Here is a 7,291-nt window from a genome sequence, read left to right as displayed (position 1 = left end):
TCCTGCTTCTAGGACTATATCCCAAGAAACCAGAAACACCAATCAGAAAGGATATATGCACCCCTAAGTTCATAGCAGCACAATGTACAATAGCTAAGTGCCCACCAGCAGATGAGTCGGTTAAAAAACTGTGGTACATCTGCACAATGGAATACTACGCTGCTATAAAAAATGAGCTTTTACCATTTGCAACAGCATGAATGGAATTGGAGAGCATTGTGCTAAGGGAAATAAGCCTGTTGGAGAAAGATAAATATCACATAATTTCACTCATATGTGGTATATGATGATCAACATAAACTGGTGAACAAAAATAGATCCAAAGACAAGGTAGCACTGAACAGACCGTCCAGCCTCAGACAGAAGGCAGGGGAATGTAGCATTGATTTTCCCCCTTACATTAACATAGCATTACTTCTAGAGGGGGGGTTAGAGATCAACCAAAGGATTTGTATGCATGCATATTAGCATAACCAATGGACACAGACACTGGGGCGGCGGGGGCTTGCCCATGGTATTAGGAGTGGCGGGGGTGGGGGGTCAACAGGGGAAAAGGAGACATATGTAATATTTTAAACAATAATAAAAAAATTATACAAAAACTTTAAAAATCTAGACTTTCTGAATAATTTAGTTAATAAAACTTCTACTTACTGAGTACTAGCTGGAAGTCAGAAATAACCAATTCATGTCCCCCGTTTCAGAAAGCTTAGAGTCCGGCACTGGTTACATACAGCTACATAATTCACCCTATATTTTTGTATAAAACCTCCTAGAACTGTTGAGACACTTCATTCATTTTGTACTGTAGCAGAGACACTTGTATAGAGTCCACACTTTGTGGCTACATGGGAAGACTGTATCTGCCAGGCCCCTGTAGCTAACTGTGAACACCGCTATTTGGGTGGAAAAGATGAAGTTCATTTCCAGGTATATCCCTAAAATATCTCATGAGACCTGGCTGATGTGGCTTAGTTGTTTGAGTGTTGGCCTGTGCACCTAAAGGTTGCAGGTTCTAGTCCTGGTAAGGGCACATACAATATCTCATGCAATCCTCAATGGGACCTCTTTTCCTTTTCCAATTGACTGAACAAATGAAGTGAATCTGTCAGAGAATTCTAAGGAGACCCTAGGGCATGATGGAGCCAAAGAAAGGCATCTGGGTGAAGAGCTTCCCAGGACAACCTCCTGACTTATAGTGGACGGTGTGACATAGATGGAAAACCAATTGTAGTTGTGTTAGACTTCTGAGATTTTAGGTTTCTGTGTTAACTTTTCCCAATAATTCTCTGTGATAACTATATCACTTATTGTCATGTGTTGTGATACAAAGGCAAACACAAACTTAGGCAGGCATACAGGTTTTTGGGTCCCTATACTAAAAGAATTTGCCTTAAAAAATAGCTAATTTCTTCTTGTTTATTTTTTGGACCATGTTTTCCTATTAAGTGTTCTGTAAGGGTGTCATTCTCCATTGAACATCATGTAGCTATTTTCCACTTTAATTTTATGTTGTCTCAAAAATGAATTAAGCTTAAAATTATGAGCTACTGTTCATATAACACCCATCAAGTACCAGGAAAAACTTTAATTTCATTACTCGCAAACTTCATTAAAACCCTGTAATGTAGATATTATCATATATATTTTATATATGAGGAGATGAAGTCTTACAGAATTGAAAGAAATTGCCAAATTATTAAATTCTAGCATAAGTATTTGGCCCTAAGTCTGTGAATACTCAAACTATTAATTTTTAACATATAGTTAAGCAGCAACTTTTATTAGAATGCTTAAAATAATAGTATGTGACTTATGACATCTAATTAATATTATCTTATGATATTCATATTGATATCTAAGAGCTCCTCTTTTTTGTGGGGCATATTTTATTTCTTGACTATGTACTGGATAGATTAGGATACCAAATAGCTAAGTTCCAGGGAGGCGAGATGTATTTTATTATAACATATTGTAATAACATCTTATTTAATATATATGGGTATGATCTTTTAAATGTCAAACATTTTTATCATAAAAAATTTTAAACATAAACAAAAATAGAAAATATACTTGACATATATCTATCATACAGCTTCAACAATAATCAAATCAGGGCTGATCTTGTTTCATAGATCAAACCTCCAGATCAATTTTGAAGCAAATCACAAACTTCAAATAATTTCATTTGCAAATGGAAGAATAGTTATCTTTTATATATACCAAAAAGATAAAGAAAGTTTAAAATATATGCAATTACAATACTATTATCCCACCTAAAAGAGATTAAAATAATTTGGGTAGGATTTTCAAATTGTATTATTCATGTATTTGCTAAATAATGTATATCAAATACATGTCACATTCCAGGCCTATCTGGACATCTTTGAGCCCTAGTCAATATATTTACACAGCTTCATTCTATACTCAAATTACATAACTAGGTTGTTTTTTCCTAGAAGATCTTATGTTATTTAAAATAATTTTTGTTTGTTTTAATTGTTAATTTTACATTTATGCCATTAAACATTTACCTTTTGAATTACTGTCAATAACCTTCCTATTATTGCAGTTATTTACTTGCTTGTTTACAGGGTATAATATAATTTACTTCAAGTTATTACACTTTTCCTTCCTATAAATGTTAATGTTCTAGGATAGACACTAGGACATAAAAGATAGTTACTAATAGTCAGGATTGAATCATCCAGTGTATTAATAATTCCTAGAAAGCATGGCCTGGCTCCTAAACTGGAAGCCAGGCCCTGATCTGCCTCTGTCATCCTGACTCTCTCTTGTGGATCATACTGCATGTGTACCTTACTATCCTTGTTGTTACAAGGGGAAAACAAGAGAATAATACACATCCTTGTGTGCCACACAGAAATCTTGTGGGAATTAAGACACAGAAAGGACTTCAGAGCTTAGTGAGAAAAGGCACTTTAGAATGCAATTATTCTTATTACTAAGAGCTAGGAAAATGCTAGGAAGAAATAGCATGATTATTGTGGCATGCATTAAGCCAAATAAAAAAGCAGGCTAGTGGAGAATCCCATCGAAGATAAAAATTACTTTGACCGATCCTTCCTTCCCTCCAGCCACTGAAAGAAATTATTTTTATAGCCATGTTTAAATGGTACCCTAACTTCCTTTTATTTTGCTTAAAATCTGTGATACCGGAATTGTGCTTAAATGAAATTTCCATCAGCTTTTACATATTTAAAAAAGCAAGTACATTTTAATGCACATACTAAACACTAAATCATTTTTTGCTGCAGGTTATTGCAAGTAAATAGTAATTGTAAAATAGATTCTTTTTGATGAAACAAAATGAAAATAGACTGCTAATGTTCACCTCAGATTTTCTCATCATTTCATTAACAGTTCAACTAGGAAAGGTATTTTTATAATGATGGGCAGGAAAATCATACTCATCAATATTCATCCATATCCACTGACTCTGGAACTTTAAAATAAGTGCAAAAAATATGTGAAACGCATATACCCTTTAAAATAAATTGCAAGAACTATTTTATTTGTTCAACAATGGTTGCTTCATTGATAATATTCAGACACCAAATTCATTAGGAAATAGAACAAAATTTAAATAAGAATTAGTTTGCTTTTCTAAGACTTGTCTTTTCCAAAAACAGGAATTTGACAGATAACAATCAGTGGAGCAGATTAGATTCTTTGTGGATTAGCTACAAACTTCTGTACTACTTTTGTGTCAACTGTAAACTCAAAGCCTCTCTATCCCATTTAGTCTTTGTATCTTTATAACATGTCTTTTTCTTTACATTGAACACTTTTACATTTCAACATCTGGTTTTCCCCAACCTTCAGGTAATTGTGCACTTTAAAACACTGTGAAACTGTAAAGATTCAGCCTGCTTTAAACAGGAATAATAAAACATCAATGTCTTGAAAGGACCAGTTCAGCGGGTACAGACAGGGAGCTGAGAATGCTACTGCCAAGCTTGCATTGCCCCCTATGGTTGCTATCTGACAGTTCCCCAGGAAACGTCTCCACACACTCTGTCCTCTCGGTGGATAGCAGCACCTGGGAACTGAGCTTTGAGCTGTAGCTCATGTCTAAATAAATACCCTGCAGCATCAGAGCATCAATTCAGATGCTAGTATTTTGGAAATTTATATGCCTTATTTCAACTCTTATTAATACAATAAATTAACTATATCTCACCAACTTTATCACTTCAATATATATTGTCGACCTTACCCAAATTCTCAAATTATGGCAGTGAAAATTCTTTTAAATAACAGGCATTTTGAGAATTACTTTCAAATTTGTACCTCTCTGAGGAAGACACTCTTTTTTTCCAAACTCCAAGTTCACCTCTTGTCAAACTGATACCATCTGGCACCTAGTTACAGGTTTACGCTGTGCATGCACCTATGTTTTTTACGTTGTAATTAGACTGCAAGTTCAATGATGGGACGGGCTATGCCTCAGGTCACTGTACCCCCACATAGTGGGAGCAGAGTGCTGGGCTCAGAGAAGCTACTCTATCAAGCCAAGATAACTAATACACTCTGTTGTATTTATTTTATTACTAATAATTGTCTTAGTTCCAGTTGCCTAGAAATAGAGCCTACGAGAGCAATTTGAATGCACATGAGATGCTAAGAGTGTGTTCTTTAGGCAGAGCCTGCAAAAGAGGCAGAAAAACAGGATGGAAAATTATTTCAAAAAGATGTGGTCTCAGGGAATGTCTAGCTTTGGCCTGTTCCTTAACATGGGGGGCGGGGAGGGGGGTGGTGGTGGTGGTGGTGAGAGTCTGAAGCAAACATTGTACCACAAAGATGCCCCTCCTTGAAGAAAGAGAGCCAGTCTGTTGTGCCCCCTACTTTTTGGTCATTAGCTGTGGCCACCCCGGACGGTGGGAGGTGTGTGGAAGCAGCAATCATAGCTAAGGGCAAATCTCTAGAGAAGGGGCCGCTAAGAGCTGTGAGTAGCCAATCCTCCCAGCAGATGGGGGGCAGCAATGGGGCCAGTAACGGGAATCCTGGCTGGGCACCTGCAGCAGCCACTTGGATACACTTGTTTCTTACCTCAAATTTACTCCATCCAGGCCCAGATTCCTCAGGATTCTGGGGTCACAATACTCGAGGAAACGTACTCACTGGTACAGTTTGTCTATGGCAAAACTAATACTTATCTTCCTCTTCCTTCATACATTCTACTCTCTCTCTCTCTCTCTCTCTCTCTCTCTCTCTCTCTCTCTCTCTCGCTCTCTCTCTCTCACACACACACACACACACACACACACACACACACACACTTCCACTGGCCCCAGTGGTTTACCTAGTGGAGAAACAAAGAGCCTGATTCCTGAGGGTTGAGCCCCTGTTACAATATCATCATCAGGAAGGTCATGGTTGCTGCACTTGCCCATTCAACATTATAAATGAGCATAAGAGGAATCAAAAACACCTGCATAGTGGAGCGCCTGACAGCCGAACATGTTCTTCCCTGTTCTCGGCAGTCCTGACTCCCAGAGAAGGTAAGGGTCAATCACTCTTGCTTGTGTTTGCTGGTCTACTGTCACTAGCTGCCCCAAACCACCAAGTGGCAGCTGTACCTTAATATTTAGTAGGAATCTTAGGGTGTCCACAGGTGGAAAAGAACCCTTCTAAAAACCCAAAACCTCTAGATTCACAGAGTTTAATGTTTCAGGGTCAGGAAGCACAAATTCCTAAAATAAGTCAATAGGAATGATGGCGAGTAAGGCCCTTAGTTCCCAAAGCCATGTGTGTTAGATACTAGGGCTGCCTTAAGAATACAACACAGTCTTGGTGGCTTAAACAGCAGAAATTTAGTTCCTCACAGTTCTGGAGGCTGCAAGTTAAAGATCATGATGCTAGCAGGGCTGGTTTCTCTTGCGGCCTCTCTCTCCTAGGCTCACAGATGGCCCTCCTCTCACTGTGTCCTCACACAGCTTCTTCTCTGTTGTGTTCATTTCTATAATATCTTCCTCTTCTTTCTAAGACACCAGTCCTATCGGATTAGGTTCCTATCCTTATGGCCTCATTTAGCCTAATTACCTCTTTAAAGGCTTTATCTCTAAAATCAGTCACATTGGGGATTAGGACTTCAATATACCAAATTGGGGGGACACAATTCTTAACACTATAAAAATCTACCTTTGTCTCAAACAGCAGCACATAATGGATGTTGGTTTAAGAGTATACTACATACTAAGTTTACTGCATACTAAAAAGTAGTGCCCAGTACTTTCAAGGTTTCATCTCCAAACTGGTAAGTCATCTGTGTCTTTTTTAAAAATCCTCACCAGAGGATATGTTTTTATTGATCTGAGAGACAGAGGACAGAGGAAGAGAGAGAAAAACACCAATTTGAGAGAGAAACACCAGTCAGTTGCTTACCGTACACACCTTGATCAGGGATGGAACCCACAACCTAGGTATGTGCCCTGACTGGAAATCAAACCCACAACCTTTTGGTGTAGGGGACAATACTCCAACCAACTCAGCAACCCAGCCAGGGCTCATCTGTATCTTTTAAAGGCTATTCCACTATTCTAACAGGACAGCACTTTCTGGATAATGCTATTGGCCATGAGACTAATGGTCCCCATGGTCATGTGCCCACTCCTTTTAAAGAAAAAATAGATTTCTTAGTTGGAGATGTTGTTATACAGAATTTCATGCCAGCAAATCAATACTCCATGAGCTCTTAGAGTCAAAGTCCTATGGGCTACAAAGGTGAACCCAAATGTTTCAATCTTGGTCAGGATAAATTCTGCCTTTTTCAAGACAAAAAGGTCCCATGAAATCAAGTTGGCACCAAGTGGCTGAAAGGTCTCCTTGGGGGATGGTATCATATTGGATACTCACCATTAATCTCTGCTATTGACAGGATGAACCTTCAGAAGCAGCAATTGGTGAGACAGAGCACATATTCTGAGGCATATACACAGATTCCATTTCTGTCACTATAGCTGCTCCATTCACATGCCCATAATACCATCACTGTCATGGTCAAGGGGAGAGGCTGATAACAATTGGCTAAGTCATCCTGTATATAAAAGGTTCACTCTAGTGTGCAGTGTAAAGAGCTTCATGCTTCCTTTCCAATCCCAAAGGTCCATCTATAGTCTCTTCCCAGACATCTTTAAGCCTGATCTCATAATATTGCTCCTTCCAGATTCATTGAATAACCATCTAAATTATTTATCACTGCCTATGAATCTATGAATATTATTACCTTAAACCATTTCTCTTTACACAAAAACCAGGAACTCTGCCC

This window comes from Myotis nattereri (assembly GCF_964212035.1).
Source record: "Myotis nattereri genome assembly, chromosome: 6".
Taxonomy (NCBI): Eukaryota; Metazoa; Chordata; class Mammalia; order Chiroptera; family Vespertilionidae; genus Myotis; species Myotis nattereri.
Note: the sequence above shows the minus strand (reverse complement) of the source record.